The following is a 10,733-nucleotide window of genomic DNA, read 5'->3' on the forward strand; positions in this document are numbered from 1 at the left end:
TTGACAGGCTGGAGAAATGGCCTGACTGGAACTTCATGAAGTTCAACAAAGGCAAATACAAAGTCTTGCATCTGGGATGGAATAAACTCATGCAACAATGCAGGCCGAGGGTCGGCTGTCTCAGAAACAGCTTTTCTGAAAAAGACCTGGCAATCCTGGAGGACAAGAAGTTGAACATGAGCCAGCAATGTGACTTTGTGGCCAGGAAAGCCAACAGCAGCCTGGGCTGTATTAGCAAGACTGCAGCCAGCAGGTCTGGGGAAGTGAGCCTCCTTCTCTGTTTGGCACTTGTGAGACTGCATCTGGAATAGTGTGTCCAGTTTGGGGGTCTCCAATACATGAAAGACATGGATATACTGGACTGAGTCCTGAGGAGGCCAGTAAGCTGCCCTGGAGCTGAAGTACATGATCTATGAGGAAAGGCTGCAAGTGCTGGACCTGTTTAGCCTGGAAAAGAGAGATCTAAGGGGAGATTTGCAACTAAAAGTTGTGTCTGCAACTACCTGATCAGATGACTTAAAGAAGACAGAGCCAGGCTCTTCCTGGAGGTGCACAGCAACTGGATGAGAGGCCGTGGCTGCCAGGGGGAACATGGGAGATTTCAATTAGATACAAGATTTTGTTTTTACCATGAGGTTGGTCCAGTACTAGAAGAGATGCAGAGACACTGTGGGACACACACTCCATCCTTGGAGGTGTTCAAGACTCAACTGGACACAGATCTGAGCAACCTGATCTGATTAGCCCTGCCCTGAGCAGGGGGGGTGGATGGGATGTCTCCCAGAGATGCCTTCTGGCCTACCTGATTCTGCAAATCCATGATTCTGTGTTACCTGGTCTAATGCTCCTACTATAAAATGCATAATGTGAGGAAGGAATAGGTTTTAAAAACTTGATTTTGAAATTCTCAAGTGTGGATGAAGATTTATTTACAACAGCAACACCTAGAAGTCAGCATAGGTGGTTACACAGGGTCACAAACCGTAGGACTCTAGAGACAGATCCCAGGTAGTGGTAGAGGGAGTTCCCACCATGTCATGGAAATCTAACATTGTTCTGCAATTTTTTGTGTTGTGTCCATTGCTGGAATTGTTCCAGCAAACACCTGTGACAAATTACACATCCTATTTTTGTCTCGGTAGCTGGAGGCTCAGAATCCAGTTTCAGCCTCTGAAAATGATTGATACTGAGCCAAAGAACAGAGATAGCCAACCTGATGGCAAATATGCTTATTAATAATGGAACATGAAACTGAACTAAAATAATAACCATAACGACACGCCTGGTCAGTCAAGAAATGCAGAATTTTTTGTGCCATCAGCAATGTTTCAGCCAAAATATGTAAGAGCAAAACAAAAAAGTGAAACGTGTCACAAAATAGGGACATTCCTCACATGAGTATAATCTATCTGAAAAGAAATATCAACAATAAAATACTGGGAAAGGCTCAAAACTCATAACCGTACACAGTGTAGACGATGCATGCTAATTCAATCCTCTGTGAACGGGCATTTCTAGCGAGACTGTTCCAAAATGTTGTTAAGGGCACTGCAGCATATTGCAGAATGTGTTGGCAATGCCAAAAACAGAGGGAAATCACGAACATAGCAAAAACATAAGACAGCTGCCAAACATTGATTTTCTTTAAAGGTGGGAAGCAAAGATACTAGGGCTTTTTAAGAGTGAGGAAAAAATGTTGGAGTGTTTTTTGCATGTCTGTTCACAAGAGCTGAGGAGGCTAAACGTAGTGGTTGAAATGGGTTTAATATATTCACATTCTGTGCGTAATTACACTTGGGGGAACACATTTGACAAGAAACCAATAGTAATACATCAGTGCCTGTCTAGGAGCATCTCAGTTGTTGCCATGCAGCAATTCACGAACTTGGATCTCCACAGTGACTGTCAACAGAACTTACAGAACACTTCTGTCCTCCAAAGGCATAAGTCCCTGCCACCTGAAATTTTAAAAGAAAAGGTCCCATGAACTGCAACATGTCAAAGGTAACTCAGAAAAGTGATAAGTCAAATCCTAGTTTCCCTTTTACTGTTGCAACATGATAGTTTTCAGAAAGTTTGTCAATGAATGCAAATACTATGAAGTGAAAATTTGCGGGAACTGTGTTTTAGAAGGTTCTTATGCATGATCCAGTTGCATGACTGTAGCATTCGCTACATATCAAGGTGCCACGCTTAGATCACTGGTCGGCCCGGACCAGGGAAAGAGACAGATAACACACACAGTGTGAGCGCCAACTTCCGCCTTTTATTGCGCAGTTAATTCCTTTTATACTAACAAGGGGAGGTGGGGTTACAGGTACATCACAAGGCTGCGACTAACCCTCTAACTTTCCGTGACAACGCGAGATCTTCCGAACGCCGACCCCTACACATGACTGCTCACAGAAACTGTACAGAGGATTGTGGCAAGTGCTGAAGAGTTAAAATTCAGATGCTGAATGAAGCAAAACTCTGTCAGAGTAGTTGGTGCTGAGTAACCACTGAATCACACATTGTATCAGCAATAAAATGAATGAAAAAAATTCTCATAGGGAGAAATGGACCAGCCAGCAGAAAGTCCCACTGGAGTTAAAGATCTATGAGTGTGGAAGACAACTAGGAAAGATTTAAGTAGCTCTTCTCCATTGACAAGTAGTGCCTGGAAGAAAGAAGAGTCAGAAATTAACTTTACTTCTGACAGGAGCTGGCTCAGAATCATTTAATGTTTTTAATTCTTTTCAGTTAACACTAGTAGAGGAGGCTGACCATGAAAGTACTGTATAAATTTGAGGAAAATATTACTGCATATAAAAATGAAAAATATGAGTGATATGTTTTTAAACCGAGAATAAAATCGAAAAATGAAAGTATAAGCACTTGTGACTGATTTAAGGGCTTTCATTCAGCTTCACTTAGCAAACAGTTCAGGTGCTTTAAGATGTTACTGCTTCCCAGCTGTTTGTTATGGTCTCTTTGTAACAGGTTATCACCCTTTAGCAGAATTGACAGGAGGAAATGTATGCCCATGCACAATCTACTTCAGTACAGGAGTTGTCTTATTCAAGCTCACTTTTGCAAGTGATTTAAGGCTGGCTGTCAGCCTTTGCTTTATCACAGCAGAGGCACAAGCACACGTTCCCTTGTGCCAGCCCCACAGTGGTCATGGTAAAGGAGGCATGAGTAAACTTTTCAACCACTGCAGCAAGATTTGCTGGATTTTACCAGTCAAAGCCTTAAGCCCACCAAGCACCTTTAGAGGTTGGGGTTTTTTTCTTCTTTTATGTGGGAAAAGAAGTTGAGGGGCTGAGTTACAGGGTTCAGGGGCTAAGTGAAGGGATAACTGTTAAATGAGCAACACATAATTAAGATCTGGGACTTAACGCTCATACAGAGACTACATTGGAAAGAAGGGGACAAAAGCATTGCAGCTGGTCTTCCAGGGACTTTGGAAGATCCCAGTGGGTTTAAGAACATAGATGAGAAAACCGCATTGCCTTCCTTTTGCCGCTCTCCTGTGCCCTCCTGTTCAAATTCCTAGGAGAACACCCTTCATCCTGAAATAGAAACTGCTTTGGAACAGGACAGTTACTGCTCTGCAGGAGGAAAGCAAGTGAAACAGCAGGTAGCATGGGTGCAACTTTCTGGCCAGAGCAGGAAGCACAGTGGAAAAAAGGGTGGAATCTTTCACTTCTGTATAGGTCCAAAACCTGTAAAGTGGGAATGTTTTCCACCATATTTCTGTAGAGGAGAGTTGGAAATACTTTTCTGCACTTGATGCAAAAGGAAAATATGGTAGCTTTTTGACCATTTTTCCTCCCAGTTGGGAAACATCGTTTTTGAAGATCACCATCTGAGTTTTTAACAGATGTTTCACATGAAAATACACCTTTCTGACAGTCTAGAGGTTATTAAGGTATACCTAGATGAAATTTTGATGTGAGAAAAACAATAGGTTGACAAGTGACTCCTGGCAGCTTTGAAGACATAAGCTTCTGGAATAAAGCAAAAAGAAACAAAAATGTAAATTTTATATGGTGGAAATAGCATACCCCATTCAGAAGCTAACCCAACAATATGTACAGGGAAATGAAAGTACAGCTGAGACCATCACCCACCTGCCTTAACAAGCCGGAAGATACTTCCTTTTTTATTTTCATGTGTCTTGTAACTGTATTGTCAAAACTAGAGATCACTGCCTCAGAGGGGCTAACAAATGCAGAATGGTGATGACAGCAAATGGAGACAGACTCTTTGGCTTTAGTAATTAGGTGTAGAAATTTTTTGTCTTTATTAGTGAGAATGTTATTTATGAAGTGTGGATGGAAGCTAACCATAAACCGCTTCTTGCCATTGCCAAAAGCACTTCACAAACACCCTTTCTACACCTTGGAGAACAGATACTTCTTTTTTTCAGCTATACATATATGATTTCAGATTGAATCCACATCTGGGGAAAAATGCATTGGTTGGTACATTCGCAATAGCAGGGCTCTGCAACTGACAATTTAATCTGGCCCAAAAAGTATTTTTAACTTTTCTGAAATGCATTTACGCATTACCAGGTATTTAGTCCTGTGAGCTGCTACTGCATCCATAAGACACAGGAGAATAGTGCGGGAGAGCAAACTGCAGAGGTTTCCAGAACAGGTATCCAGCCCTGATTCAGAAGGTCAGACATCCCTGGCATGGAGGTTTGGCAAAAGTGCAACAGAGCAAAGTCTGAAGGCAGACTATGTGTCTGTTGAACTGATAAAGTATCAAACTGATCTCAGATGTAATTTGGATTACTGGTGGGGGTGAGATCCTAAGGAAAGTACTAATACTACTGTTGTATTATGATATCTAAAATAAAAATATAAAATAATAATGGTATAATAATAGCATATTTCCAGCTATTGCTACTGATTTATGGATGATCCTCACAACACTAGATGAGATTTTCTCTAAATAAGCTAAAATAATGTTTCCAAGATGTTGCCCAAAAACTATTTCAAAAGCTACAAAAAGGGAACTTAGGTACTGGAAATATAAGAAATGAAAAGGAAGTTTTTTTAAGTTTGTTGTGTATGCCAAAAATACAGGCCAAGTCAAATGAAAGAGCTCGTATTGGCACCACAGAAATTGTTGGAACCCTGGAGCAAGGTAGGCATAGGTTTGTTTATGCTGGCTGAAGAAGACTAATATTTGTCCTAGCTTGCTATTTTCACTTTCTCATGATAGCTTTACTAGAAAATATTGCAACTAAGTAGGCAATTAGGCATAACAAATTATTTCCTGGTATAGAAAGAACAAAATGCAAGCCACAAAAATTAGTAGATAACTTAAAGAATTTTGTGGGGAGTGGAGTCATGTAACTGCCAATCTTTGTTATCTCAAATCAAAAGTGTTGTTAGAAACAATATCAAAATAATAAAGCACTGTAAAATAACCCGCAGAATCAGACTGATCTGTATTTTGATTCAATTACAGAAGGGCAATGATTAAATTTAGGTTGTCATCCATTGACATTTCACTTGACAGGATGCTGAAAACTACTAAAACCCAATGTCTGCTGTATAAAGAAAGGAGTACAGTGGGATAAAAAGCCTGATATGATCTCATGACCCAAGAGCTGCCCTCACTTCATAAACTGATGCTATGCATCAGGGAATAATGGTCTCAGAAGACAATGTCATGCTTGTATGAGAACATCACTCTTCATATATACTGTGAAAGGATGGGTGACCCCTTTTCACAAATGGTAGTAAGAGATACAGATTAGCAATCTTGCCAGAAAATGCCATCATGCTGAGGACATCTTTCCCGAGAAGGTCTCTGGCATAAACCGAAACAGATATTAATTGCCAAGCCTTATGAAGCTGCCATCTAGGCCCCAAAGGGCCTTATTGGCCTTGACCAGCCTGGCCCGGGGCCTCCCTCCACACCCTGCCCATGGCACAGGGGCCCGATTTCAGCTCAGCCCCAGGCACCCAGCCCTGCCCTGAGAAATGCTGGAGATGTCCCTCTGCCCAAATTGTTGCTTGGGCATCCTGGCTTGACCTTGCACCTGACCAGTAGCCTCATATATGGTCACTGGACCGTCATCTCAACCTGACACTGCTGATTAACACAAAGAAAACCTTCACGTGTTGGGCTTGTTTCTCCACTGAAGACTTGGTGTACACGACAAATATATTTCAGCATTTTATGTTTCAAGGCGTCACTCTCATTTGGGTTTCTTTGAATGGTCTGACTTCAAAAGTTCCTATGAATTAATCCATTTCAGCATCAAGCTGAGATGCTCTAATTGTGCTTCTGTAAGAAGTGTCCGAGTTCTAATATATAATAGCCTGCTCATAAGGCTTTTCCCTTTTGTACTTGAAAGAACCATGTCCTTCTCACTATAGTCAGCTACCTCATGCATGAAAACCATCAGTCATCATAAGGGATGGGAGCCTTTTCTTGAAGATCCCGGAACTGATGGAATTTCAATCCTATCACTTTTAATTCTGACCATACCTCTGCCACTCCAGTGGAACAGAAAACCTTGCCCTTTTGAAGTCAGTGAAAACAGCCCTTTTGAGCCTTTAGAATGTCACACCTTTATTTGTGAGATCAAAAAGCCCATTATTACTGAATTCCTGTTCTCCAGATGGGTACTTAAGTAATTTTTCACCTATCTTCAATGTCTTAAGTAGTTTATTTCATGAGTTCCATGAGGAAGAGTTTCCATTTTAATCATCCTTGAGGACCTTGTCTGCAATGTCTTTGATTTTTCAAAATCCTTATCAAATTGTAGACACCAGAGCTGGGCTTATTCCAGCAGAATAACACACAGCAGTATGTAGCCTTCCTACACTAAGTATAAATTCCTGGGTTACATGTAAGCATTGCATTACCATGGGAGAGCCTGTTCACCTGATTTATTTCTCACAAGCTTCTTCAGATTCATTTCTTCCCCATTATTTGTAGATGAATGAGTTTTCCTATCACCATGTTGAAATACAAGTATTTTTATTAAACTATTTACCAAGCTGTACAAAGTTCTCCATGATACTGACTCATCACTCCCCTAATATTTTAGTCTTCTACGGACTTCAGGGACAATATTTTTGTCTTTTATTTAGGTGTCTGTGATAACAATTTCAACAGCATAGGGGCCAAAACCATCTAGGAGTATACCTACTCAGTGAAGAATACTCTTTTACAGTTACTGTTTTGGTCTCATGCAGTAACCATGTTTCACACTAATTTTGAGTTGGTTTTGGTTCTCAGTCAATGTTACGTCTTCTGGTTAGTTATAATCTTGAAATGTCTTCAACTGTATTAGTATACCAAAAAATCTGCCTCAAAATGCAATAATTAAAGCTTCAGTCAGGAAAGGTGAATTTATAAGACTACATATAATCCCAGCTTTACCAGTGACAATTACGTTTAATGGCAATCTTTTGCAGAGTCATGCAAGATTCCTGGAGTTGATTTTCAGTTCTTGTCTCTTGCTCATTCAGGCAGAAAAAAAAAAAAAAGGAAAGAAAGGTGCATCATACTTTGCTCCCAAGGTAGAAATATTCCTCATCATTCAGTCATTCAGGGAACGTTTTATTACAAATGGCTAAATGTAGCACTGCTGATCATCTACCACTGCACTGGTGCAATGCAGTCCATCTCACATGGTGGAAGAAGAGGAGGGAAGACAAAGGAAGGACTGGAAAGCACAGAAGAATGTAGAACAGTTTCAAGGCCGTATCTCACTTCAGCTCCTTAAAACCTTTTCATTAAAATGCATTGTGCAGGATCAGGAAAACAAAGTCAAATTTTGGTGAAAGAAAATGAGATTTTTTTGTGCCTGTTTAGTATCAGCTATGAACATTGGCCATTCCAGAACAGCCAGCCACTGATCCAGAAGAAAAATCCTCAAATAAGAGAATGGTTAATCTCAACATGAGGCATCCCACAATAATAGTGTTTTGATTTGAGACCCTATATTGTGAGGCACATCCAAGAAATATTTAGTGGTTTAACTGACCCTGAGGAAGCTGAGAAATGAGTCACTAAAACTAGAACACCTGTTATTTACGCAGTCAGATCGTAGCCCAGCTGCAGGTAGAATATAAGGCTCAATTCCAGTTGCAAATGCAAAATATTTAAACATCTACTTACACATGCATTAAATAGATCATAAGCAGTAATCAAATCTATTTATTTCTTTTTTCAAAATATTTGGATGCTTTTAAAATTATAATTAATTATTCTCCTACAGTACTGTCACACTGTACTACTTAAAAACAAGTCTGAACCAAAAAGTATTAACACTACAATGTTAATATTAATAAGCAGATCCCTGGAAAAAAGATGATAGATTTTTGAAAGTAATTAAAGTGAGAGAATCTATGGATAACATTTTTAAAGCCTATAGAATTTATTAAAAAACACATATCCATAGAGTTTCAAACTAGTTCGTAGAATATAATAGAACATTTTCTCTTTGGCAATGCTTGCTGTTTGCAGTAGAGACCATATACCTTTCTTTATGTTGGCATTGCATCCATCATGCTGTGGAATGTTAAAAGAAAATTTAAAAATGGTGCAGCTACGGTCTCAAGTAGTCAAAAGGGCTGTTTTCACTGATTTCAAAAGGGTAAAGTTTTCTGTTCTGTTTTTCTAATTCTGTAGAAGTGTTATACTCAAATGCTAAATGAGTTTTCCAGAAGGCCTATTTTAATATCATAAAAGCATATCCAAAATTATACTGGCACATTTATTACAGAAATAAGTATTGGTAGGAAACAGTTAAAAAAAAATGGGCAAGCGAACTCAGAAAAGCTTAAGCCACTGAGTCCCTCTTATGAATAATCTAAGTTTCAGATACATTTTACTTGTATACCCCTTCTGCTTTAACAAAAAGGACAAATTTAAACTACAGAGCTGGGCTGTGTTCCATTTCTCCTCTACTGTTTTAAATAAGATATCCAAATTCTTTCCATTTGTCATGGAGCATTAAGGGCATATTTTCATCATGGATTATATAGTATCAGTTGGTATTATGCCATGTTGTGATGGACCACAAAACATCATATAACCTGAAGCAAATTCCAGATGTATGGAAGAAATTCTAGTTGAACAACAAACCATGAAAATCTAGGGGAAACTAGGCCTCTTTGACTACAATTAAAGCATGCAGCAAATTTGTTCCACCAACAGGTTTTCCTGTGGTCAGTGATTGACAAGGTTTGTTCAATTCTACAGCACTGTGCATACTGAAGTTTGTGCATGAAATTATTACCACATATGGATTATACAGATGCTCTGCAATCTGAGAATCAGTTTATCACAAAAGTGATTAAGCAAATGAGGCAAAATCCAAGGATATAGTTTACATCCCGTTATGTTTATATTTATATTCCTCTGCTTAGCAGGAAACAGTACTTTTTTTGACCTCCAAATCAGTATTTGATAGAAGGAATGTATTAGTCCCTTTGGTAAGTCTCAGAGAAAAGTCCTCCATCAACAGGTTCTGCACCTTCTTACACTGCCCTGCCACCAGCAGCACCACAGTGTCCCTAGCTTTTCCACAGCTTGATGCCAATGACCAGTTTCTTCTGGGTATTCAGTTCCTTCACCTTTTCTGAGGATCCAGAAGAGTCCTAGGGATGGCTGTGCCATTGTAATGAAGACTTTCACCCTTAGGTTTTTCACTAAAACTACTGACTTATTTCAAATTAGCAATTAAATTAGAATCATTTTCTTGGTCAGATTAACTCAGGCCAGACTTTGAATCAGTAGTCTCCATATGAAAGGTGAAAATGTTATTACCAACTCAGGGGTAGTAGGTTTTCAAAACATCCTAGATATTGCTAAGTTGCTTACTCATGATCCTGTCTGTAATGACACAGGAGATGTAAAAGGATGCACTTTAAGTAGTTGGTTTCTGAGTATTTTGTAGCAACCATCTGTTTCTCTCTGCAAGCTTTATGTACATCTAATACCCTCACGAAGTCACATCTGATGACTTGTGTACATCAATGTTGCAGTAGTTGGGGTGGGGGGAATTACTATAGGCCAGTTTCATGGCCAGATTAATTTTTACTGCAGCCTTGAATTTTTACTGCACTTTGATGATGGAGGACCATAATAATCTGTCACAAGTATCATCAGATGTCAGTATCGCTGTATGTAGAGTGCTGGATTAAATTTGGTACAGTGGCTATTATTGTTACCACGAAACAAGCTTACTGCTTCGTTATTAAGAAGCAAGGAAAGAGTAGTATATGCTTGACCTCTGAATAGCATATTTGCTTTCAAAAGACACATTCATTTTCAGATTTTCTTTAAGCTGCTCCATTCATCCAGAGTTCCTATAGGTAGTAATGGCTATTTTTAGACATTTTTTTTTGTTTTGCCAAAAGGATAAATACAGCATAGGCTACATATTTAAATTGGTGATCAACTGAAGTAAAACAAAATCACTTTCCTGTGTTACATTTATTATACCTTCACTGGATTTGGGCATAAAAGCTGGTATCTATTCAGAAATACAGTGATCCGAGGACATTTGATCTAGAGAAATGCTGAAGAATGACACAATCAAAACCAATGTGTAGCAGTGCTGCTGAAAATTTGGCCCAATATTTCTGTAGCTGACACATTCAGTATGTAATTAGCTCCAAATATTTCTTCCAAATGCTTCTTCCTGCTTTTTTTAATATACATAGGTTACACCTTGATCTTAGGTGCAGTACAACAGATAACTTGTT

The sequence above is a fragment of the Buteo buteo genome, chromosome 14 (genome assembly GCF_964188355.1).
Source record: "Buteo buteo chromosome 14, bButBut1.hap1.1, whole genome shotgun sequence".
Classification (NCBI taxonomy): domain Eukaryota; kingdom Metazoa; phylum Chordata; class Aves; order Accipitriformes; family Accipitridae; genus Buteo; species Buteo buteo.